The sequence below is a fragment of the Brachyhypopomus gauderio genome, chromosome 2 (assembly GCF_052324685.1).
Source record: "Brachyhypopomus gauderio isolate BG-103 chromosome 2, BGAUD_0.2, whole genome shotgun sequence".
Lineage (NCBI taxonomy): Eukaryota > Metazoa > Chordata > Actinopteri > Gymnotiformes > Hypopomidae > Brachyhypopomus > Brachyhypopomus gauderio.
The window spans coordinates 49378881-49406418 of record NC_135212.1 but is presented as its reverse complement, the minus strand read 5'-3'; the positions used below and the strand labels follow the sequence as shown (position 1 = coordinate 49406418).

Below are 27538 nucleotides of genomic sequence, written 5' to 3'. Positions count from 1 at the left end.
TAGATGGGCTCAATCACCATGGTGATGGATGGTGTCAGGCAATGCAAAAATGTGATGGGGGAGCACACAGGAGTAGGAGTGGAATAGGTGCTTGTGGTTTTGTATGAGACTGTTGAATGGCGTTGTAAGAAAAGATAATTTGCATGCATACTGCAATTGTATGCCATGTCAGTGTTGAGAATAAGAGCCCCCTCATAGCTGTTACGAGCCTTGTCGTTGTGATGGCCCTTAATGTTGTGTCAGCTGACTTTATTTCTTTCACATCAGCTTTTGAATAGAAAAACTTTACCCTTCCTACACTCACAAATACGCAAACCTATGTCTTATGAAACTACAGCTTCATATTTTTCCTACAAATGTTCACATAAACTATTCTATCATATTATCAGCCTGAACATAACAGGAACACCAGAACCTTCCCTACGTATCCCACTATGTTACTGTGAAACTCAAATCCACGTTGGTTTGCAATGGGCACACACATTGCATAATGTAATAGCTATTAATAGGACAGGGACTGCATTACAAACAGTGAACACCCCCACCCGCCACGATGATGATGATGTCAGCAGAGCTATTGGTGTCTGGACATCATTAGCTGCCTTGAAAGCTGAAAGGATTTGGAAGACCATAGTACCAGTGAACCACTGCATAAAAGACCATAGGGCTCTTTAATCCACATCACACAACAGTTCAGGTGCAGCCTTTTTGTGTTTAAAATGATGCCAGGAGGTGGATAGTTGATGCAAATAGTATATTATAAAGCTTGAGGTCTGCATAATACAGCATTCTTACAGGTAGCTGGTTACAAAAATGTTTGGCATTGCAGGTAAAGGCCATGACTGCAGCTATTAAAAATGAAATGAAATGAAATGAAATGAAATGTGAAATGAAATGTGCCATATTTTGTCAATTGTGATTTTTCACCGCAATCGAAATTTGTCCTCCGCATTTACCCATCTGTGCAATTAGAACACACACACACACTAGTGATTACTAGGGGGCTGTGGATCACACGTGCCCAGAGCGATGGGCAGCCCTGGCCCGGCGCCCGGGGAGCAGTTGGGGTTAGGTGCCTTGCTCAAGGACACCTCAGTCATGGCCCCAGGCCTGGGAATCGAACCTAAACCTGCATCAAAATATATTTCACTGAATTCTTCTTAAAGAGGAAATAATAGTGTTACACTAATCCCCCACACACCCAGTGGAGTACCAGGACCAAATATACCAAAGTGATCAGTTGGTTGCATGTAAATTATTGCCAGTGGCACACAATCACTCCAATGCTATATATAATATATATAAATGTACACCCATAAATTTGGTATTGCCTAGTATGCCAAGTATATGACATTGTGAGGCAGGAACAGGAGCCAAGACTGGCGCAGGTTTAAACGAAGATGTTTTATTGTAAAACTAACAATAGCGCTTCGCACTAACCGACACACTCAGGGGACTTAGTCAGACAGCAACTGACAAAGACGTAGACACACGCGGCCTTAAAACAGAAGAACATAAACAAGACACATGTGCAACACATAACGTTAACAAGATAGGAGACAGGTGACATGAATAACAGAGATGAACACGCACGCACATACAAACACACACAAACGTAAATGTGAACACTAACACGCCCGAGGGAGGAGTCAGGGGTGGTACCGTGACAGGTTTCTCAGAATGTGATTATATCCAGTTCTCTTATGTTTTGTTGCCCTTCGAAACACTAACCAGGGAATCACGTTATTTATGTGGGTCAGGACAACTTGTTCCAATGATCACTAAAAACACTGTATTCGTATGATAATCATGCAAGCAAATTCTAAACAACCCTCAACCCCAAGTCATAAATAAAAATGATAGCAAACCATAGAGTTGCCATTTCGAAATGAACCAAGCTTTCCACTGTTCGTTAGCATAGACATGCACAAAAACAACAAAGCCCAAGACAACAACAACAAAGACAACAACAACAAAGCCCAAGCCTTGGATGGCTTCATTTATTGTCATAAGCTCACAATTTTTAATTTCTATTTTTTCATTAAATGAATGAGGTTACTGGCAGAGAATCTGTTTGAGAAGGATGAGAGATGAGGAGAAATAAAGAGAGGAAGGGAGGGAGGGAGGGAGGGAGGGAGGGGAGTGGGGAGAGTGGAAAAACCGAACCACAGCAGCCAAGGATCAGTTTAGCAGAACTTCTCTGGGACTCAGAGCAGGAGTTCAGAGTGCTGCTCGTAAAAGGCAAGTTATGGCACATAGATGCTGTGGAATGTCTGCTAAACAGATGAGGCTACAGGCCCACAGTGGAACACATTTCTGAAGAAAAGCATTGGAAAAGAACTTCCCTCCATTATACGTATAGAAAATAGAAGGCAAGCCGTTAGAATCTAATGGCAGACATTTTCACCTTAAGGTGGTCATTCTACAGAAAATCACATAGCAGTCCAAAACACTTTTGAGGAGATTAATGGTAAGGTTGGATTTCTCTTGACTTCCTCAGTTAAATGTACATGCAGTGAAGTCCTTCCCATGTTTTATTTATTTCAGTTAACGATGTCATGTTCCTTTCCCAGTGGTACCATAATATTTTAAATCATACATCAAAACATGAGAAATGAACCAATATAAATTCATTAAAGCTGTGTCTGAAAACTGAAAGTAAAGCCTAAATACATTTTAGGTAAAATGGATATTTATACTGTTTCACATCAGCATCCATTAGATTTCTTTTGTCTTTAACATTTATTATTTTAATGTTGAAATGAAGGTTTTCTGTGTAACTTGAACAAGCCCTTTAACAATCAATGCTTTTACAGCACTTTAAGTTAATTACAATAAATTACTGCAGTACACCCCAAGTCACCAAATCAGCTACCACATAAACCTGTGAAGGAGCCCTTCCAAAGGGTATAAATCCTGCTATAATTCCACTGTTCCCTTCTGACACAGTGGTTCAGTATAGAAGTATAAAAGCAGACGGAGGACACGTAGAAACTACCACCGCCAAAAAGCCTGTCAACTCTCCAGCTGCGATATGGGCCATCATTACCGTTTGAGGACAACATGTCGGGCTGGGTTTGGTTTCAGCAGTGCAGTCAGAATGGGAGACGTTCTCTATATTGGAGAATGGGGGGCTTGTTTTGGAACCACGGCTTTGGAAAAGGCACCTTTGTGGATGAGCGGTCCCTTCCACCTCTCTGCACACCGGACGGGAATTCCGATGGTAGAAGATAACGCGAAGTGTGGAGACTAGAAACCCACGTACGTCAGCCAGAGGAAGAGCAAACGAGGACAGACGTGCACTGTATTAGAGTCGATGTGCTGTTTGGGGTCGGGTTACAAAAGCCAGCTAAGAGACCTAGGAGCACTGCAGCGGTATGAAGGGGAAGAAGTGGAGGAGACGGTGGAGAAAGAGTGATGAGAGAGAGACTGAGAGAGAGACAGAGAGCGAGAGAGACAGACACACGGAGAGACAGAGTGTGTGTGTTTTGCTGGATGGATGGAGAGAAAACATCTGAAGCAGGAGAATCTCGGGAGCTCACAAGGCCTGCTGGGGTACATGGTCTCTCCAGCAGAGCGGTGTCTATCAACACTGCCTCCATCTCATCAGCACAGACTCAGTGTCATCAGCACAGACTCAGTGTCATCAGCACAGACTCAATTTCATCAGCACAGCCTCAATATCATCAGCACAGACTCAATCTCATCAGCACAGACTCAGTGTCATCAGCACAGCCTCAATATCATCAGCACAGACTCAGTGTCATCAGCACGGTCTCAATTTCATCAGCACAGCCTCAATATCATCAGCACAGACTCGATCTCATCAGCACAGACTCAATGTCATCAGCACAGACTCAGTGTCATCAGCACAGTCTCAATCTCATCAGCACAGACTCAATCTCATCAGCACAGACTGTCGCTGCAACTGTCCTGCAGCTCTAATCCAATGAGGGGAAACTAATAATCTCCGCTGTCATTATTTTACCTACATAGCTCTCTCATCTGTCCTGTCTCTTTGTTTTTCTCTTCCTCTCTATCTTTATCTCATGAATTCAAACAACACTTAAGCTCCTGATCGTGTTCACCATTCAGCACTTCTCATCTGAGAGAAACATGTTCAGCCACCCGCATGTTCCATCGTCAGGTGACGTCAAACGTCGGACGCAATAAGACACTCCCTCTGCTACTCCGCTATTATTCCAGCCTCGGGGGCGGGCGAGCAGGGGTGGCCTAGCGAGGGAGGACTGAAAGCGTTTTCCACTTTGAAGCAGGGCCCACGTCACAGCATGAAGGAGAACAGGGAGGCCGGAGCTTTTTTTACCCCGCCTCGCTCCAGTCAAACGAGAAAGAACGTGTCGACTGGCTCTGAAAACATCACTCCGATGGGGAAGGCAGAGTGAGAGAGGGAGGGAGAGGGAAGAAGGGATGAAGAGAGAGATAGATAGAGAGAGGGAGGGAGAGGGAGGGTTATCGGAGGGAAGGGTAAAGCACTAAATAATATAGCATCTCAAGGACAGTGGGCTGGGGATTTCAGCCAACATACAGTTGGTCCCCCGATAAGAAAGCAGATACAATCAATACACAAGCCACATCTAAAAATATTACACATGCCAGCACCAAAGTGAAATATGAGGCTTAAAGCAGGAGGGAGGAAAAAGGAGATTGAAAGAATAAAGGGAGTAGCATACAGGAGCCCTATATAATCTGACAGGGAAATCTCATGTTACATGCAGTGGGTGTTCTTGTGTAACTGGACAGATGCCTTCATGCATAAGTTGATGTAATCCATTGTAATCAGAGAGCGAGGCTTCCTATAAAACCCTGCTTCAGTAATGAGGCCGCATGTCACGGCGAAGTTTGAGCATTCTTTCTAATTAGGCAATCTACTGGGAATCTTACTTTCTTGGATATTTTGCTGCACAACACAGGTCTTTTCACTCTACACAATTTTTTCCCTTTACAGACAACACATGGTGAACGTTCTCTGGCTGATGGAGGAACAGCATATCAATGGTGGACATTCTGTGCTGACAGAGGTGTGAGTATTAAACGATGATAGGAGATCTCTGAGCCATAAGACATACACGCACTGAGCTATCCCAAACTGTAGTCCTCACACCTGATGCAACTGGACAGCCATGACAGGTTCAGAGAGACTCAAATCAACACAGACAACACCCTAAGTTGGAGACTAGCACCAGCAATAAATTTGATTGTTCTCGATTTTATTGTTCTGTGTAAGAAAGCACAGAAAATGTCAATGTAACAGAAATAAATTTAAGCACAAATCCAGGCGTGACTGCAAACCTTGCCATCAAATCCAAACGCTTGATCCTGGATTGTGTAATCTCTGGTAGCCGACTGAACAGTTTGCACAACTGGTTAGTCTCTTTGTCATCCCATCTGACTCTAAAGTAAAACGAGTCCAGCAAATGTGGACCTGGCCTTTGAGGGCTGTGATTCGATCTCTAAAATACAGCACTTGTTTTGGTTATTTATTGTCATTGAAGAACAAGTTCTTAAATGTAATGTAAGAAACATGGTGACATTAAGGTCCAGGGTTGCTCCCCAGGACCCCGGACTGTGTTCACAGCCCGGATATGGATAAGTATTGAATTTCTCTTATGAAGGTCATATACCTTGAAGCCTGTTCATGATTCATTCTACTGAAAGGTTGGTTTGTGATGAATTCTTTTGAAAGGAGGGTGTCATCCATGATGGTTATCATTCATCACACTTACAGAGCCGCAGACCGGCAGCACACGCCTCGTCACAAACGTGCCGACACCCTCCTGACCCTTCTTCTGTGGCGTTCACACGTCGGTACAGCTCCACCGAGCTTTTACAGAAACCAAACCCCACACGTTCACATTGCTCGTTAATATTCTCAATGGTTTCTGGGTAAAACGTGGCAAGCTCCTGCACAAACATGGTTTTTAATCTGTTGTCCGAGACAAAAATAAAGGTGCTGTTTTGGAAGCCCACTGAGGCTGGGTGTGGAGGCCAGAGCCTCGTGACCTACTGCCCTTCTTACAGCAGAGGCCTGAGAGGGAGCAGAGAGCTGGCCTGTTACATGCGCAGCTCTGGGTAATGTCACCCAAGGATTATTCAGTTTACTTTCAGTCAGCAAGATGTATTATTTAGTCAGTGCCTACCCTCTCCCACTCCAGTTTGTTCCTGTGCTTCTCTCTGTCTGTCTGTCTCTCTCTCTCTCCTCCCTATGTCCTTTCAAGGACAACAACTAAATGGGCTGAGGAACCCTTATGTCTTTCTCTGCAGTGTGTGTGTTTTAAAGATTTGTTAGTCTCTTGTGGCAATGCTAATGACTTTTTTTTCCTCCTTGTAAACTGACTTTGTAGAATAGCACTGCATCAGACTGAATTTCCAAGTACATACATGTATTAATAGAGTGAATCCATGCTAAATATATTCTGCAGCCCTGTGCTTATCATATTATTTTCTTTAACTAAGTTAGGTTTGTCATGTAATTAAATCCCACTACTTTAAGTATTTTCTTGTTCACACATTAGCTACCACCCTAGCGCATGCCCTTGTCAAAAGCATCTAAAGTCAGTTCCTGCTTTTTCTTTCAAGCTGCCACCCACACGATGTTATAAGACAGCACAGCATGACTGGCCCTGTGCTAACAGGTCCTAGCAAACCATACACCATACCCTGTACTGACAGGCATGGAGGAACTCCAGGGTCTTATAAGCTGCAGTCAGGTATTCCATTGCCATCAATGGAAGCACAAAACTGGTATCCGCAGCACACAACCACTGCTGAATTATGACAAATTTTGTTCTGTTTCTGAAATCAGCCCGTCTCGCTAGGATGACAGAGGAACTGTAGCAGTAATGACACTGTGGTGCAAAGTCAGTAACACAGAATATTTACATTATTTGTGGAGTGAGGAGGTTCGAGATATTCATTCCTTTGCTCAGTGGATTATATGATATTATCGGAACGTGTTTCACATTTTCAGATAAGTTTTGAACTCCAAAAGCAATTTAATTTTGAAACCTTTAATGTAAAGTTCATCTACTAGTCTACAGTGGAGCTGAATGATTAAATGTATCCCCAGATTTTGAAGATTTAGCTGAAATGGAATTGAGTATATCTTCTGCAAATGCTAGGACCGTCTTTACAAATAATGGAGGAAGACAGCCCTCTTCTCATTTGGGCTTAGGGCAGAATTCAAATGAGATTCTGATTTGAATAAGACGCGAGGTGGTTCTGAAAAGCATTTGATTGTCATCCTCAGTGACAGGCTCTTAGCTGCACTGTTGCTCAGAGTCAAATCCTCAAATCTTTTTAAAGTTTGAAGTAACCGTCAAAAACATTCAACACTTGGTTAGTTAAGTCTTCGTTTTAGGATGCAGGATTCTTTCATTTGATGCTGCTGTTTACTTTAGGCGCCATCTTGTCATGTAAATGTATGTCACCTCTAATGAACATTATCCAGTTGTTTTTTTGTGTGACTGGATGGAAGACAGGTTTATCCATTCATCCAGGCCAGTGCCTGAGAACCTGAGAAAACACACACACACACACACACACACACACACACACACACACACACACACACACACACCAGTCCCCTCCATTCACCATGTCCACATGTCCACTTTGTGAAACCAATGGCAGCATGCAGCTCCGTCTCAAATGCTCGGTTAGAGAAAAGCAAACACACACAAAAAACAAAAACCCCTCAATGTTTACAAACATGTTCGCCAGCGCCTGAACTTACTAAAGCCCCAATCTGCTCGGCCGATTTCAGGGCGGCACCATAGAAGTACCACATGTAACCACTTCCTTTCAAGCAAAATGTCCAGTGGGGACATTCATGAATCGGACACAGGACAGCCCACATGAGTGTGTTTGCATTAGCAGTAGCAGGGCTGGGCCAGCTTACCATGTGTCAATAGAGGCTGTTTAATGCCCATTCATTTGCAAGAGCTGTGGCAGCGCCTACATAAGGCTTCAGCTGTGTGTTGGGTTCAGTCTAAACATGACAGGCAATCTAAGACGCAGTCTGTTGTGGCCTGTTTTTTAGCTCGAGACATGACTTATCACATACAAAGTCTACTCACCACATTGTAAAACTGTCTCTTTGCTGCATGGCAACATTTCAGAGGTTCTCTATCAAAGCTTGCGTTTTACTTCACGCTTCCTTGGCACAATGCTAGCGTCACATAAATAAAGAAAGCTCACATTTTGAAATAAATATCTTTGGTTAGCATTGAGCATATTACCACATCAGGAGCTCATTATTACTTGAGAGGTTTTAGCACAAATGTTCAGCACATTGAGTACAAATGTTCACATCTTAGAAAATTCAGCACACATTTTTAAAAATTCAGCACAAACGTTCACATCTTAGAACAAAAATAAAGTCAAAAGCACATGGATGTCCCTGTGTAACTGCTACACATGAATGTCCCTGTGTAACTGCTACACATGGATGTCCCTGTGTAACTGCTACACATGAATGTCCCTGTGTAACTGCTACACATGGATGTCCCTGTGTAACTGCTACACATGAATGTCCCTGTGTAACTGCTACACATGAATGTCCCTGTGTAACTGCTACACATGAATGTCCCTGTGTAACTGCTACACATGGATGTCCCTGTGTAACTGCTACACATGAATGTCCCTGTGTAACTGCTACACATGGATGTCCCTGTGTAACTGCTACACATGAATGTCCCTGTGTAACTGCTACACATGAATGTCCCTGTGTAACTGCTACACATGAATGTCCCTGTGTAACTGCTACACATGGATGTCCCTGTGTAACTGCTACACATGGATGTCCCTGTGTAACTGCTATACATGGATGTCCCTGTGTAACTGCTACACATGGATGTCCCTGTGTAACTGCTACACATGGATGTCCCTGTGTAACTGCTACACATGGATGTCCCTGTGTAACTGCTACACATGGATGTCCCTGTGTAACTGCTACACACAGAGCTCCTCTCAGTCCTTGGCCTTCTGTGATGACAAACACTTTGTTAACAGTGAAGTCTACTGTTCCCTCTTCTCTCATGCATTAGGACTAATATGCAAGCCTATAATACAGGTTAGGAATAATCTGTTATCCTAACCCAATCCTCTAACTGAACTTGTGTGACAGAAAAACCATGATTACCTGGAAATGCATAGGTGGGTAATCCTATCATTATGGTCTTGGAGATATATTTTACCCATCATACAAACTCGCAGTCATAAATAGGGGTAGGCATGGACATGGGGGACACGAGAACAGTCATATTCTGACTTACTGCTTCTTTCCTTATAACACAGTCAAGACAAGAATATAGTGATTTAACCAACCGGGATTAATATTTTCACAGCTACCGCATTTGCTAAATATATCTGGTTGTGTTAATCCCAGTGCTAGGAGTGACTTAGCATTCATAATGGTCAACCAAACTCATAAACAACATCATGAGTCATTGACTGACGGGACAGCCTCAACAGTCTGCTGAGCTTTAGGGGCTGGGCTTATATCCACCTGTGTGCTGTGGACCAGTTGGAGACGGCAGTTAGCTGTTGCTGGGTAAGGAGTCCTCCACCCCTCATTCTCATTGGCTGTCACTGACCTAAAAGCCCAGCCCCTTCTATAGCAGCTGGATCAGGTCAGACAGGGGACACACTAAAGATTGCTGAGGCAGGACTGAAAAGTTAATCTTCCATTTATATAATAATATTTTTGATTCTTGATACTGTGAAAATGGGGACAGCAGCATCCAGTAGGCTGATGAATAATCTGCTGATTTGCCACCACAAGAGCAAGAGAAGATGCAGTAAAGGTGATTACACAGAAGAGGAAATCTCTTCAAACACACTCTCTGTAATTATTATGGCATGTTACATCATCACAAATACGGTTTCAGGCAAGACAGCAAACATTATTGCAAATTCCCTCCACCAGCTCTGGGTGACTCTCCTGCCTCTCCCAAACCCACGACTGATGTGCTGCTATATTTGCACACTCAAAAGATCTATAAATGTCATCTCTGTGATATGTAATGCAGAGCCCGAGTGTTTTATCCCTGTGATCATACTACATCACAAATGTAAGTACTCCAATTTAACCATTGTGCACAAAAATGCTATTAGAGCAAATGCTAATTGTGTTTGCTCTCTGTAATTATTTGCTATTGTAACTTTTAAGTAGGTAATGAGACAGCACACCATTAGTCCCAACTGTCTTTTATCAACTGACAAAGTTTGAGTCAGCTAATTTCATTCAATTTCAGTGTTGTTCATTCACCAAACCCTCCAATAGGGATACCAAAGGCTCTGTGCAATGACAGGACAAACCAGAACTCTTCCACTGCAGTCAGAAGAAGTGTTAAAGAAATTTGAAAAAAGAGGATGTGCTCTGAATGTTAAGAGTTTCACTGTGTTCCACTGCTTTACTAATACTGACATGATTATTCAAGTCAGTGCCAGGCAGGGCTTATATATGGTGTTGTTGAGCTAAATTACACTGTCCACAGAAATTTTCCATTGAGAATCTTTTTTTAGCGCAGTACAGCTTAATCCATTTCCAGAAACAGCTCTTAATGATATTTATAAAGCCAAACCAACTTGACAGTATTGCAGATGGTTCTGGATAACACACAAACGTGTACCTGCTTCATATAATTTCTGTATATATTTGAAAAGTATTCAGAAATGTACTTTCTGAGCAAAATATCGTATTAGTTAATTATTTTGATAGGAAGTGCATCAATGATCGGTTCAGTTTCACCAAAGCCAGAAGCTTAACCCAGTTCATGCTAAGCACAGCTCACAGGGAGAGGGAGAAGGCTGTGGTGTGTTGGGGGCCGATCTGTCCAGCTGAACAGACACAGGCAGAAGGCTTGAACCAGCCTCATTTGTCTCACTGTTTGTGAGTTCACTCACAATCTCCGTGTTTTAGCGTCAACAGTTCTACAATGAAACAGTGAAAGTGTTTAATTAAGAACTATAAATGTCTGATTATATTTACTTGCACTGTTTGTTCTGTTTGTACTGAGCTGTTATAACCCAACATTTTATTGCAGAGTGAGTTTACATTTATGACCTGTGCAGAATAAGCACTCACCCTCTGGAAGTGCATTTTTGGTTATTTGAAATTTAAGATAACATTGATATGAATAGATATACTGTATGGACGTAAAGTGAATAATAATCTGTACAGGGGTCTCTGCCTCCATTGGCAGACCCAGAACACACCAGTACACTCTCACTGTCAGGTTCCAAACAGTCAAATTGTGATAAACTAACAGGGGATGTCACCTTCTGTCAACGTTGTGTCATAGAACAAACTCAAACAGGACCCTGTAAACCAGTGTGACACAACAGTCTGATAAGAGGAGCCTCTCCTCATGCAAGAACTGTTGTTTATATTACAGTTTTACACTGCCTTTGAATGTACTTACTTTGACCAGACAATACAAGAGTGGAATCCCATTGGTACCTTAGAAGATAAGTGCCCTGGTAGAGGAACGTGGAGTGAGCTGGGAAGAGAGGAGAGAGGAACTGATGGTTCTTCATGGTCTTACACAGTCAAACATTAGTCATTAAGAGAGAGAGAGCAATGGATGGCAGCCACTGAAAGGTCAAGTGAATTGAAAACTTTCCCATATCTTGTTTTATTTTTTTCGTAACAAATCAAAAGGTCACTGCCACCTTATCTCCAAAAGGAGAAACAGACGCCACAGGAACAGGGTCACTTCACAACAACCCTGCGTGCTCCTCACCTGTCCGTGCTAATCCTCCTCTCCCCTCCTTCATTTACCTCCCTCCATCTGGTTGGGTGTCCAGGCAGTACATGGTAATTATGGAAAAGCACAAGAGGAAAAATCAACAGGGGCTGGATAAGGCCTATCGGATATTTGCATTGCTAAGAGGCCATGCAGAACGCGATCCCTTCAGACATCAGGTCACTGGCAATCATTAACCACCGAGCAGCCAGTCAGGCCAAAAAGCACTGGAGCTTTAAAATGCATTTCAGATGAACAGCCAGCTACTTCTGATATAAAACCATATTTACATACATATTTACTACCTTGTTTTGGAACATTTCAAAACAGCTGAGTGAGATGAAATGCAGCATCTATAGGAGAACAGCTGCATATTTACGTGTGAAAGAATAATGACCGATTCTTCATTAGGACAAAAATATCTAGTTATATCAGATCACTTTTAGAAATTAATGATATATTAGTGAGACATTGGTGAACATGTAATCAGTGATTGCAAATAAATGATCCGGAAGCTTTAATCAGAATTCTTTCAATTGTGAGCACACATATGCAGTAAGCCAGTGTGTGTGTGTGTGTGTGTGTGTGTGTGTGTGTGTGTGTGTGTGTGTGTGTGTGTGTGTGTGTGTGTGTGTGTGTGTGTGTGTGTGTGTGTGTGTGTGTGTGTGTGTGTGGGCACCTAGGCATCAGCGGGAGTGCTGGCTGCAGGCTGAGGCACAGCAGCTGGGCGGCCTTGGGCTGGTAGCCTTCATGCTGGGGCGGGGGGCCTCCGTGACTGCCTGATATGTCCTGGTGTTAGCTCACAGCATGGCTAATGCTGATATTAGTGTGCAGGGCCAGAGGGAGAGGGATAGGGGGGCATTGCTGCGTAGGAACCTTGTGCTTGGTTGTTTAGCATCAGCATCTCAGAGCCTCTCAATGACAGGGCAGATCCCCCCCACAGAGACCCTGAACGATTTGTTTTGTTTTTTTCCTTCGGTTGTAATCTTGCCCCTGGAGTTGTAGATTTGTGATTTAAAGCTGTGTAAAACCTACAAAGCTTAACCAAATGAAGAAACATATGATGTTCATCTAACATATGACATTCCTCTTATGTCCTGACACTGATACCGTGATGGGGGGCAGGGGCCAAGAAGCAGACAGAAGGAGACATTTTGCTAGTTTTTTTAGCACATTCACATGAGAGTGATATAAAGATATTGATGGTCACTGTTCTCATTAAATCAAATTACAACTGAATGGATCTTGTGTTTTTTTATTTTTTTTTATTTTAAGCACATGTTGATGAAAGCATTGGTGGACTCAATATACATTTGGTTATACTAGATTCACATTAACAAACGTTTGCATTGGATAGCTGTGGTGCACAAGATGAGCATGTGCATCTTTAGAGGACTGATTTTCATTCAGTGACAGTCCCACAGCAGTTCTGCCCAGAATAGCACCGCCAGCGGAGTGAGTGAGCTGCACCTTCTGGCTCTGCCCCACACAGTCTCCGGCCCCCTTAGACGGCTAATGTCAGAAACCACAGCTGGGAGTCTAAACTTGGTGCTGCAGGCTCCTAGCATACTACTGACCCAAGCGCAATAAACAGGATACAGGTCGCCGCCTGTTGTGAAATAAAGGCTACGTTGAAAAAAATAAAACGATCTGAGTTTTGCTGACATTGATATTGATATTGGGAATATACAGGAAACAGCAATTTCTATATGAACAATGTTTACCGTAGGAAACTCGGATTATTCAATAAATTCGTACACAGGAAGTGGTGAAGAAATGGGTGATGGGTAATAGTTGCTTTTTAGACTTGCCCCGCTGCAGTTCTTACTGAGTGATGTAAGACAAACTACAAAACTGATTTTTAACACTGATAAAGAAAAAAGTCGTTTTCACAAACCTCGGGAAATGAAATCTGCAAAACCTGGTAAACATACCCAATCCCTTTGATAAACAGGAGAGCTCACTCTGAGAGCTTGTGCTGGTGCTTATGTAAATCCGCTTCTGCACAGTCTATGAAAGTCTCCCACCAATCAGTGGCAAACATAGTTGTGCCCTTTCTAGTCACAGATTATGAGTATATCTAGATGCTGATCACAGTGCCTTTCCATGCATGGTGCCATCTGGTCAAATTTTCCATTAATGAAGACCAGACAGAACTTTTAAACAGAAGTCCTGTTTGATCAGTTAGTGGATTCTCATGTCAAGTTCGATAAAATCCACTGAATTGTACTTCATAAAAGAAAAGGTGTAGTGATGGCTTTATGACATTGGATTAATGCATCTAGGCTCCATTAAAGTCATGATGTGACTAAGACAGACACTTTTGACAAGTCTGTGCCTGGCTTGACACATTTATTTATTTATTTAGGTTGCCAGATACATACTGTTTCACAACATCATCAGATAGGAGACATAAGCATGACATAAGCATGTTCAACAAAGACAGTTCAAGGTACCATCTGACTTAATAGGAACCCCTCTTACTCCCAAATACCACTACAAAGACAACATTTCGTCTGGCAAATACTGGCACATTCTTTTAAGAGGCCACCACCAGGACTAACACTCAACCTTCAGGCAGTTATCCAGTACAACCGAGGACACTATTGAATAAGCTTCACTTCTCAACATATTATCACATAACAGTCCTCATTACTCACCAGGTTAACAGAACTCATTTTTTTTAAATCAAACATTTTATTATAATTAATTGCTCAATTAAATTAATTCATGAAAAGAGTTGATTTGTGAAGTTAAATCCAAGCTCCTTGTTTGCTGTGAGTACTTTCCTGTGAGTTACGCTTCGGCCAGTGTAAGATTACACTGCATGGCTGACGCATGGCCCGTCTGTCTTCCTCCTGACTACGGTTTAGCATGTCCCCTCTTCACCAAGGGAGTGGACCAGATCGTATTCAGTACACGCAAGCCCTTTCATTTAATTACACACATCTAGTGGGCATGCGGATGTGTACTGGGGGGTCTCACTGTGACTAATTTTCACTGTTTTTTGAGACAATTTGTAAAGTCTGAATGGTTTATATAATAGTTATGTGGATAAAAGTATTTACAAACAAATACATACTTGAAACTGTGATTTAGCTCTTTGTTTTAGCAACAGTAAACACCCTGCTGGAAACTGTTGCTTCTTTTCAGATTTTTATGTGCTTTTTATAATATAGGACACTAAAAATTGTAAGTCACATTATCATTTATTTGAATGTAAAGAGTGAACATTCATAGTCAAAGTAATGGCATTAGCTTGGGCTTTAAGTTTATTCAGATCCAAAATGGATCTCTTTAATCCAGGTTTAATTATGGCTAGTATAAAGGAATTAAGAGGTTGCCATGGTCATGGAATTCAGAGTGCAATAGGCCACTATTTCCCTATTCATACTGTAAAGCCTTGTTAAAACGCTTTCAGTAGGGGTTGAAAAGAGGGCCACAGAGCTTGGTGCAGTCTTTACTGTCATACATGGTGCAAGTAACCAGAGTTGTATGAGTTTTAATGAACATTCTCTGCGTTTAAAATGCCATTAGGCCATACCAGAATTCGGCCACAACATCATGATAATTAATGTTGCATCTTTCTGTAGAAGTCTATTTCTCCTCAACATTTCTATTAGAATCATGTATCATTTGCAAAGAAAAGAGTAAAACAGCCTCAAGGTCCTTCTTGAGTTGAACGAAGAAACATTAGGAGAATAAAGAGAGAAAGAAGCAAAGCATGAGAGAAAGACTGAGAAAAACGAAAAGGTCTGTTCAACACTCAGAAATCCTCCCAAGGTAATTATTTCATAAGCTCTGTCGCTAGTCAGAATGCTCAAAGCGTATATGGCTTTGGGTCCTGATGGCAAAGCTAGCGCCTCGTTCAGGTCTCCTACGAACTGCTACGGTCTCTGACCCGGCTCTCTGATGGGTCAAACACCCTGCGAGAGATGCAGCGAAGAAGATAATCACTCGCTGAAAAGCCATCGCCGGTTCCAAAAGGCAGTCTGTACGTCGGAGTGTGGGCTGGTGTTTTGCCGCTGTCCTCTGGGATGTGAGGCTGCTGGGATGATTAATTAATGAAGGTGTTGAAATGTAGTGGGTGGGAGTGGAGTACACAGAGCTAGGGTGGCTCATACTGAATATCTGAGTAGCGATGAATAATACCAAACATGGTGTTTCCAACTGCCACAGCTCAGGGTACAGCATACCGAAAGCAGAGAGAAGGATAGAGAAAGAGCAAGAGAGACAGAGAGAGAAACTGAAAGAGAAGGATGCTGATGTACACATATATAAAGGATGTATATTAATATTCTCTCACTCCATATTCCTTTTCCTAGCCCAAAGCTATCAGTCTTCTTCTAGATGGTGTTGTCAGTGTTCTCATACATAATACTAACCAGTCCAATGCATTTCCATTCTCTGACTTCATCCGTAGACTTTTGGCACCTGAAATATGAGCTGAAACTTTTATAGACTACATCAGAAAATAAAGCGGCCGGGATGAGGGTGAGGACTAGATTTGAAAAGCATTGAAGAGTTTATAATAAAATGCTTTTTTTTTTCCTGGAGTGGACGTGCACACACTGACAGTTCATTTGGGGGAAATTCAGATGTGTTCGCATATGCGGAGTTGGACATCCTGACTGTCAATATGACAAATCAAAAAGAAAGTGTGAAAACTTTCATTTTCAAGAGCAAAATGAGTGAAGTTGGATATTTGTCACAGTGGGTCGTTTCTGCCAAGCCTGATATAATCCATGACATGTAATGTATATGTCTACTGAAAAATACTGGCAAACATTATTCCCCTAGAAACTGTCCATGCCAACATGCATGTTTAACTGTATGAAACCTAAACGCCCACTACAAGGTATTTTTAATAAAGGTGCAGCGGTGACATTTTGGCATACAGATTTGAGCCTATGTATACAATTTCCATTCTATCTTTTGTACAGTGCCTGGACTAAGGAGACCGGTGTTATAAAATGCTCATTAGCACTAAACACTAAAGAGCCATATTAGCTCCTTATTAGTGTCTGTAGGCCATGTCATCGAATAAATCTGACCTTAATATCCCCAACCCCCAAGCCTCTGGGTCAGAACTCTGCCTTCCTCGCACAGAACCTTTTCACCCTGCTCACTTATTTTTAGCGCTCCGCTCTTCTGTGATTAGCCTTGCTATTTGTGCAGCACCAAATCTGTCCTTAGGCATTTTGAAAAGCCCTGCAAATCCACCTTGTACTGCTCACCTGGTCACCTCCGCACCCCAGCGACCAAGGTCGCCTACGGCTTTGTTTGTGTGGGAGTGCATTTATGAGACAGGGAGCCTAAGAAGGAGGCAGACTCACAAGCCATGTGCACAAGCCTCGTGTGTATACATTAAACCCCACTAAGAGAAACACTGACCATTTATAGCTAAGCGAACGCTGAGCACGAGGACTGTGAGGCGTATGTAATACAAGTCCACGCCTTCTTCTTTCCTCGTCTGCCTCCTCCCCTCCCATAACTTCTCGTTCCTCTCTCACACATCAACGCCTGCGACTGGAGTCACCCTGCAGGTCCCCTTGTTTTGAATTCAGGCCAGGGATTCAGCGCACAATCTTCGCTCCAAGAACACAGGCGCAGGGTAGTGCCCCTTACCTGCTCTAAAGTTGTAATATCTTGTTCTACCAGGGGATTTAATTAGCTGAGCGTGAACGCTCCGACATTATAATGAGGAAATGCAGCATGACAGAGGCTCCAGGAGCCCCACGCCGGCCTCCAGGAACCTGGAGGAGAGGCATTGAGAGAAGCAGGCACCAGGTGGAGGCTCACATGCTTACTGTGCAGAGATGCACATCCCCATCTGAATTCATTACAGCTTTAGCACCAGTGAAAACACTTGTTTTTCACTCTCGTTCTCACCCTCTCAGTCACACATACCCCCCGCCCCCCCCCCCCCCCCCCCATTCTCATCTCTCCTGAGCTTTCACCTGTTTTTACACACTTTGTTGAAGTGTGCATGGCTAATTATGGCAAAGGGTGCAGTAGGGCGGGCAGGTTATCTCGGTAAATTATGGTTGTACAAGGTTGACAGAATGACAAGGAATGGAAAACGTTAAACAAGTTGCCTACAAAGTTGAGTAAGTGAGCGTGGATTTTCCCCTTACTGTGAAACTCTTTACTGATCAGGAGAAGAGCTGCAAGTTAAGCAATGCTGAGATTAGACAGTAGTCCTTGCCTCGAATTCCAAAGCAGCAGGTGATCTGGCAGGTTATGACACTTCACAAAAATTCTTGGATTCTCTCTGCAGTTCAGTTGTTAAATTTCTTTGTGATCTTGCCAAATCGGCCACACGCTGACCAACGACACGGCAGAGGAGGACGAGACGCACAGACAGCTGGCGAACGCCATCATTGGCATTTTCATTTCCATCCAAGCACGCTCTGTCTGAATAGCCAAATGTCAAGACGTGGACCTGGAGAAGCTCCGGGGGCCGTTAGGTACTGAGAAGGACAATTAAATTGCCAGGCAACCGTGGCACACTACACTCATATGCATTCTTATCTCATAGCAATATGCTAATGCTATATTGTCACAATTTCATTTTTAAACAATGACCCAATCGTCATTGTTCAAGACACTATTCCAAAGTTGAAAACATGTTCAGGCAACTCACCCTACTATCAGCTTGGAATAGGCGTGGTGCATCCAACGTGCTTTTTACACAAACAGAATTCATTTATTAGACAAGCCCTCCAGATTGAGAATGGTTGGCCTTTTTAGCTTATCCTAAATCAGTTTCCCCTAGCTGCTTTCCAATCATTAGCCATTATATGAGATATCACCAAACTGGTCACAAATCAGTAGCAAAGAGTCAATGAACCCAGGGATGACAATTACTTTTGAGAGACTGATGTACTAGAGGCCTCATGCAGGAGCAGCAGAAAGCTCTCTTGTTAACAATGTCACAGAGCACGAGGCAGTAAATCTCACTTGGGTCATTTGGGTCAAGTGTCAGAGAGAAAGAGAGAGAGAGAGAGAGAGAGAGAGAGCGAAGTTTTAGCAGCCTCCATATGTCAAATGCGTCGCTCTCTGCCTTGGAGGTGACACTCATTTCTTTCCCTATTTATATGACATGAGTTCACAGCCCTGAGGGAGAGTCATAAATTGGAGCTCACTTGAGACTGTGTTTCAGTGCTCGCCACTCTGAGGGACACATCATTTCTGGGACTGCTGATGCAGGAGCAACACCAACCCATTACAACTGCCTCTCAAGGCGAAGATATCCAAAAAAAGGTTGTGTTATCTCCCATTACCAAAATGACAATTAACAGTAAATTGAGCTTGAAGTGGTACTAATTCTGACTTAAAAGCTTGTCAGCATTCATCATTACTACAATGCAGAGGGACTGTGTATGGCTACAAGACTGTTACTGGTTGCAACATATAAATAGTAACATACGTCAGAGAGTTGAGTTTATTTTCTATCTTACTGCCCCAGCAAATAATATCAGTATAAGTAACTAATAACATGGAGAAATGTCATTTTGTCTTATGAAAGCCAAAGAAGGAAGAAAGTCACAGTAAAGAGAGAGGGAGATTAGAGAGAGAGAGAGAGAGAGAGAGAGAGAGAGAGAGAGAGAGAGAGAGAGAGAGAGAGAGAGAGAGAGAGAGAGAGAGAGAAATGTCACTTTTGTTTTCCTGGATATTAACAGACAGGTCCAGGCATGTGTCCAGCTATGGGTCCAAGGAGATATGTCAAGGAATGTCTCACCTAATTGACATTCTGTTTGGCTTTAAGAAAATGAGTTTTATTTATGAGACACCCATAAAGGCATGAGACAAACTTGGTTATGCTGCATATGTTGGTTCTTCTAGGAAAAATGTGTTTATGCAGTTTGACAGTGACATATTTCCTCAGTTAGAGCAAATATCCTCATGCCCCTTTCCTGAAATCAGACTGTACCTTTAACATCTGCTGGAGAATAGTGGGCCATGTGAGAGCACTTGGGCCCAAGGCGGGGATAAGAGTTTTGATAAATCACACTGAAATGTGCTGACCCTGCAATAAGAGCCCGGATCTACGGACGCTTTCTCCTTTTCCTCATCTGGAGCTGGAGTTGGCAATTAGAACTGCAGCATGTATTACAATAATAGCATCTCTGTGAATATAACATGCACTGCAGTGGAAAAAATCCGTTCAAGGTCTTGTAGGATTTATGTAAAGACATTATTATTCCAGGAAGTCGTGTTTACTAATACACACGTTCAAATACTCAGATCCTCCCACATGGGCACAAACACACACGTGCATATGTGGACCCACTGCTGTCCCACGCGGTTTAGCCGTCTAGGTGACGTCAATCGCCTTTTAGATTACGCTGTAGATCCTCTTTCCCTGTCTCGATGTATAATAGCTATCAGGCCATCACTGCAAGGGAGAGGGGGAAGAAAATGACAGAGACAGAGAGGAAGAGGGAGAGTGCACAGTGAAGGGAATAGACTGGTGTGTGTGTGTGTGTGTGTGTGTGTGTGTGTTTGTGTGACACATCAGTGTCAGTTGATAACCTGCCCATACTATACTGAGCATCACACCCTCTGCTTGCCTTCAATACTATAACCTTGAGTTATGTAAGCACCTACCCCCACCCCATACACACACACACACACACACACACATGCAGTAGCCTACTTACGCTTCTATATTATATAAGTGTATAATATTAACAGAAATAGCAATAGTAATAGTATTGTATAATAATATATAATTGCATAATAATAGTATTGTATAATAGTTCAGAACCTATCATGGGGATGGTTCAGAATGTTTTTATATGAACAAGCATACTGCAAATATAGTGATCAAACAGTGCAATTAATTGGTATTTTAAAAAGTATTTATTGGAAACAATTTGCAAATAGATTAATCCAAATATATATATGAGACTGTTCAGAACATGAAGGGTCACTTTCTTTGATTTAGGTTAATCCTATTAAAATATATTTTAAAACTCTATAATCAGTCTTACCAAATAGCTCAACAAAGCACAACATGATGAACCATATGGCACCTTAATGCTGCATAATGAATCCTCTATCTCTCTCTGGACCTGAGTTTGGTTTCAATTTTATATTACTCTCCCCATCTCTTTCCTTCTCTCTCTCTCTCTCTCGCTCTCTCTCTCTCTCTCTCTCTCTCTCTCTCTCTCTCTTCTATTTCCTTTTACTTGCTGGGGAAAGTTCTTTGATGCTTAAAAGCTCGCTGGCCTCCTGACAGACTGACTGCGAGAGAAGGATGATCAAAGAGCAGATGGGCGATAAAACTCACAAACGTGTGTGCACACTCACCAATAGCAGCACAGCACAGCACAGACTAGTGCATGGTGCAAGTCGATTCAAGACAACTCTACCTCAATACCCTGCGTCCACCGTTTGTGGCTTGCTGAAGGTTTGAACCTCAGCCCCTCGGCGAAACTAAGCCCAGCACAGAATTGTGCAATATCTGTGTGTACGTGTTGCAGGAGCGTGCACACGCCGGCAATGACAGCACAAGGATATGCTATCAGGTGTAAAATAGATTCTGCAAGCGTCTAGTTCCTAAATCATCATCCATATTTATAGGAGGAAAAGTTGCCTCAGCGCTTCTGGAAACATTAGCATGCCAGCATAGATTCAATTACATTTTGATATGATCCAAGGCCGGCCTTTTAAAAATAGACAAAGTCAGCGATGTACTACATTCCTGGGCGTATAATGCGAATGTAGTAACTGAATCCGAGCGAACAGTAACAGAAGTGCTAGGAGCTAACAGAGCACGCTGAACTCAACTTGCCCTACAGGGGTTTGACGAGAAGGGCTTTAGTAGCTCGTAGAGAACATAATCAGGTTTGCATACATTCCAGAATGCATATATGCTCCCTTCAAGGCAGGAGATGTTCCCACAAGTCTCCTACATGTGCTTAAGAAAAGCCCAAAGGGGAGAGCACGCACGACAGCGGGCGCTGTGCACATGCAACATGGCAAACGAGGATCAAACCAGAGAGAGAGAGAGAGAGAGAGAGAGAGAGAGAGAGAGAGAGAGAGAGAGAGAGAAAGCGAGACCACTGCTCAAGAGGTCTAACTCTGTTTCAGAGTTAGACCGGAGTTACACAATTTGAAGGGGAGCATGTGTCACAACTACAGATAAGCTTATCTGCGTCTGCATGGAGCTATGACGTCAGTCTTTGCCCTCAACATCTGAGCAGTCATAAATGGAACTCACATACCGATTAACTTCTTATCAGTATCATTCTTTTCCACACGGAACCAAAGCTTCTAATTAGCGGCTACAGCTAGCTAGCATGTTGTATCGCACTTAGGCTGAGACAGGGCCTTAGCAAATAGATGATCTCTTAGCAAACTGCCATCTAAGAATAGATAAAGAAGCAGAAAATACAACGCTTCTTAATCAAATGTGAATAAATATACACATGTAGAAATACAGAAATTTGGTGTGTATTCTATTTCTCACCAATATTCTTTAAGAAAAGATCAAATGTCTGCTCTGAAAGCAGTTTCACTGCTCGCTTCCTGGTGAGAGATGAGATATACACTGCTCAAAAAAATAAAGGGAACACTTAAACAAGACAATGTAACTCCAAGTCAACCACACGTCTGTGAAACCAACCTGTTCACTTAGGAAGCAACACAATCAATTTCACCTGCTGTTGTGCAAATGGAACAGACAACAGGTAGAAATGAGAGGCAATGACTAAGACCCCCCCCCCCCCCCCCTATAAAGGAGGTTCTGCAGGTGGAGACCACAGACCTTCTCTCTCCTTTCTGGCTGATGTTTTGGTCACTGGCATTTTGTCAGTTCTCTCACCATAGAAGTAGCATGATGCAGTGTCTACGACCCACAGAAGTTGTTCAGGTAGTGCAGCTCATCCAGGATGGCACATCAATGTGAGCTGTGGCAAGAAGTTTTGCTGTGTCTATCAGCACAGTGTCCAGAGCATGGAGCAGATACCAGGAGACCGGCCAGTACACCAGGAGACATGGAGGGGGTCGTAGGAGGGCAACAACCCAGCAGCAGGACCGCTACCTCCTCCTTTGTGTAAGGAGGAACAGGAGGAGCAGTGCCAGAGCCCTGCAAAATGACCTCCAGCAGGCCACTAATATCCATGTTTCTGCTCAAACTCTATGAGGGAAGTATGAGGGCCCGACATTCCAACGTGGGGCTTATGCTTACAGTCCAACACCGTGCAGGGTGATTGGCATTTACCAGAGAACACCAAGATTGTCAGATTCGCCATTGGTGCCCTGTGCTCTTCACAGATGAGAGCAGGTTCACACTGAACACATGATAGAGTCTGGAGACGTGACAGAGTTTGGAGACGCCGTGGAGAATGTTCTACTGCCTGCAACATCCTCCAGCATGACCGGTTTGTCAGTGGGTCAGTAACGGTGTGGGGAGGCATCTCTTTGGAAGGCCACACAGACCTCCATGTGTTAGCCAGAGATACCCTGACTGCCATTAGGTACCAGGATGAGATCCTCAGACCCATTGTGAGACCATATGCAGGTGCAGTGGGCCCTGGGTTCCTTCTGATGCATGACAATGCTAGGCCTCATGTGGCTGAAGTGTGTCAACAGTTCCTGCATGATGAAGACATTGATGTTATGGACTGGCCTGCATATTCCCCAGAACTAAATCCAATCAAGCACATATGAGACAGCATCCACCATCCACACCACATACTGTCCAGGAGTTGACTAACGCTTTAATCCAGGTCTGGGAGGGGATTCCTCAGGAGAACATTCAAACGTGAAGGCCACCCACACTACTGAGCCTCATTTTACCTTGTCCTCTGAAGTTGAATCAGCCTGTCATGTGATTTTCCATTTTGAGTATGATTCCAAATCCAGACCTTCATGGGATAATAATATTGATTTACATTGATCATTACATGGAATATCTAGGATGTGTTATTTTAGATGTGTTATGTAACACATCTAGGATGTGTTATTTTTTCAAACTTTATTTTCTTGAGCAGTATATTTTCAATACGACCAGAGTTGTCAATTCCAGGTTCAGAAAGTAAAAGTCCTCACCAGGATTTTGCTCAAGCTTGCTAGATTTTCTAATTAGCAATCCTGGTAAAATTAGTGGAATCAACATAATCCAGGAAGCCTGAGCAAAATCCTGGTGAGGACTTTTACTTTCTGAACCTGGAATTGGCACCTCTGAATACGACCATATACACTTTATATACATATTGTATAAAAAGAGATACATAATATTTGGACAATTAAATGAATGTAATGATAGTGTTTCTGTATGCTGTTTATTTATCTATTTCCTATCAGGTTTGTGACATTCAAATGTAGGCTAACTAAGTTACACACACCCATTTTTTTCACACATCCTCTTAACACAGTGCCCAGCACCTGATACATTTCCTGTGTCAAGCTTAAATTTGAAAATACAAGTCACACCCACACCCACAACACACACAACCCTTGCTGGAAAACGCCCATAATTGTTTTGCCCCTAACCCTCCCCCCGAAATGTGAGAAAGTGACGGTGAAGCTTTAAAACACCATTTGTAATATAGATGGGGTAGTGTCTAGGGGTAGTGTCTAGGGCAGGGCAGAGCTGCACAAGCAGTCCACTTCACCCGCCTGGCGTGTTCATCACCTTAAGGCTTGACTGTGCATACATTCACACAGGACGAACTGGCCTAGTGTTGTCTTCAAAGAGCACTGAAGCATTTTAAATAGCTGGGAAGTTTGGTGTGGCAGGCTTTACACACAAGAGAAGGTGCGAGCAGAGTTTGGCTCTCTCAGACAGGGGACTACTAAACTGATCCTCAGCTATGACTAAGCCATCAGAAATAAGTACTCTAATCTTCCCCTGACTGAAGGAGAAATGCCCTATGAAACGAGTATATGCACATCCAATACTTATCACAACGTACAGGGTGAAAATAAGACCATCTGTTTTTAAAAAACAGATAATCACATGACTAAAAATGCCTGACAAAAGCCTTATGATCAAAACATAATAACCCCAGTGCTGGGCATGTGGGATGGAACAAATCCATCCTGTAAAGCTGCAAAGCAAATGGACGTGTTATATCTCCAGAGGGGTTTGAAAGAGAAGGTCCATTTCTAAATGAAAGCTTATTTCACAGGACTAAGGTGAGAACAAAGCTCCCAAATCCACACAGCCATAAGCTCGTAGACACAACGCCTCACACACCTCGAGGTGCAGCTCCCTAAGACCATTCATACCAGACCCAGAAGAAAAAAAGCCAAACTTCCCCCCTAGTGCAAGGACGGAGATCTCATCTAGACTTCAGAGAGCCTGTGATTTGCCAGAATCCGGTTTCTGAATATGATGGTTTTGTTCTTAACAAGTTTTGGTGACACACAAGATTATTACTGTTAAGTACAGGAGTGAAATCATATTTATCTAAGGATGTTACTAAGCAAATGTTCTTTGAATTTTTTCAAATTTTTTTCTTTGTGCTTGATTACCATGAAATGGGAGATATACTCTGAGCTGCACACCAAAAGAATGAAGAGCAGGACAGTCTGTTATATTTTAAAAGCATGATATGACTGAGACCAAGAAAAAATTAAGTAAACATTAGCTAGATATGATTTACAAATCATATCTAGATATGATTTACAAATCATATCTAGCTAATGTTTACTTAACTTTTTCTTGTTTATTATAAATAATAAATGTCTTCTAATCATTATCACCATCAAATGTTCTTAATTACACAAAAAATTAGAGAACGTTGAAAAACATCATAGTTGCCTAATTAATTGTCATTGCACTCTACATAACATTTTGTTGAGTATATGCATATGTGTGTGTGTGTGCGCGCGCACTTGCAAAAGTACTGGTAAAACATCATGCATGTGTGTTTGTGCATATTAATGATATTTGCCTAAAGATATAATGTTACCACAGTGCCAGACGCAAAATTTTATCACACTGAGACATTGCTCAGTGAAATGGTGAGAGCTGTTATTGACTGATGAATGTGAAATCATACAAATCAGTTTAGGAGAGAAATGTCAAGACATTTAACCTTCAAATGTTCCCATTATGGTAATAAGCATTCCAGCCTAGCCATGACTCAGCCTTCATTTTCTCAGCTATTAGTCATCGGTCAAATAAATTAATAAACAAACAGACCATAATCACAATAACCAAAAATCACATTATCTATCCAATAACAGGCTGAAAGGGTCACACCACCAAGTGTCCTAATATAGTCATGTTTCCACCAGTCATGGCGCACATGTGATCACCACCCACACAAGAGGTCATATACCATGTGGTCTTGGGATCAAAGACCCACACTTAGCCTCCCAAACCTAGCTTAGCCTACTTAGCCTAACTGAACTAGCCTAACTCCACTAGCCTCCCAAATCTAGTGTAGCCTACTTAGCCTAACACTAGCCTAACTCCACTAGCCTCCCAAATCTAGTGTAGCCTACTTAGCCTAACTGAACTAGCCTAACTCCAATAGCCTCCCAAATCTAGTGTAGCCTACTTAGCCTAACTGAACTAGCCTAACTCCAATAGCCTCCCAAATCTAGTGTAGCCTACTTAGCCTAACTCACCTAGCATCCCAAACCTACCTTAGCCTATCCCAAAGGTCCCCTTGCATGGAGATGGTGGTTGACTCTTATATCAGTTTCATATACACAGGTGGAATTAGAGGAGGTGAAGCTGTGGGCGTGCTAATACATGAGAGAGAGAGAGAGAGAGAGAGATAGTCCAAAGATTCCTGGTTCTATGGTCAGATTGGCTGTCTCAGTGATCGGTGTTATATTTCTGCAGTTTCATAGATATGTATGTGTTTGTGCATGTCCGTGTGTGTGCATTAGTTTGTGGGTTTTTATGAAAAGCAGAGGACAGGTTGACAACTCAAATCTGTTCAAATAGAACAGTTCGGATCAAAGGCTGCACTAATACACAGCATGACACCACAGAGGGAGGGGTGTGTGTGTGTGTGTGTGTGTGTGTGTGTGTGTGTGTGTGTGTGTGTGTGTGTGTATACACAATGGTATGTCAAAGGCCTAGCACAGGCCAGTAGAGACAGGAATTCTTCCTTGGTGGAGAGGACTCTCCAGACAAATCCAATCTGTTGCAGCATCAAACAGGTTGCCTGCTATCGGTCCCATGAGGATTAGAGCAACAACTTGGCAACCCGATGGCAAGGTTTAGGCCAGATTTCTCATGATGTGGATAACGGACAAAACACACTGGATGTTCATTTGAATGCATTCACGTTTGATCACAGCAAGAGGTTCGCTTATGCAACATGTAGGTGCTAACAGCAGTAAGCAACATGGCTAAAGCAATGACGATTCACATTATCACTCAAATGTGAATTCTAAGGGACAGTCTTAGTGTGTGTCACACATCTGTGGGCCTTAGAAATGGCCAATCACACACACACACACACACACACATCAGGAGGGTGATGGCAGAAGAATGAGGACGAATAAAGTGTGGCACAGCACAGAAAGGCAGAGACAGATGCACAAAACAACATATGAAGAGGACACTGAATAAATAAACATCAGAGTGTATGCCAGTACTTACATATCTGCTCTGTTTAACCAGTCATGACACCCTTTCTCTCCCAACACACACACACACACACACACACACACACACACACACACTATGGCTTGCAATTGCCCCATTGTCTCCTCTGCTATGCACCTGCCCCTTCAGTTCACACTTCCACCCTTTCCTGTCGTTCCCCCCCCCCCCCAAGTTAGTGGAG

At 42.7% G+C, this 27538-nt stretch overlaps 1 long non-coding RNA gene across 2 annotated transcripts in view; it reads left to right on the top strand.

Annotated features, from left to right (window-relative positions):
* The window catches only part of LOC143508634 (uncharacterized), a 49103-nt gene that overhangs the window by 10909 nt on the left and 10656 nt on the right, over positions 1-27538 (top strand). For both annotated transcript variants that reach the window (XR_013129409.1, XR_013129408.1), the window contains one exon: positions 4967-5041. This is a non-coding gene — a long non-coding RNA (uncharacterized LOC143508634). The remainder of the gene's footprint in view (positions 1-4966; positions 5042-27538) is intronic.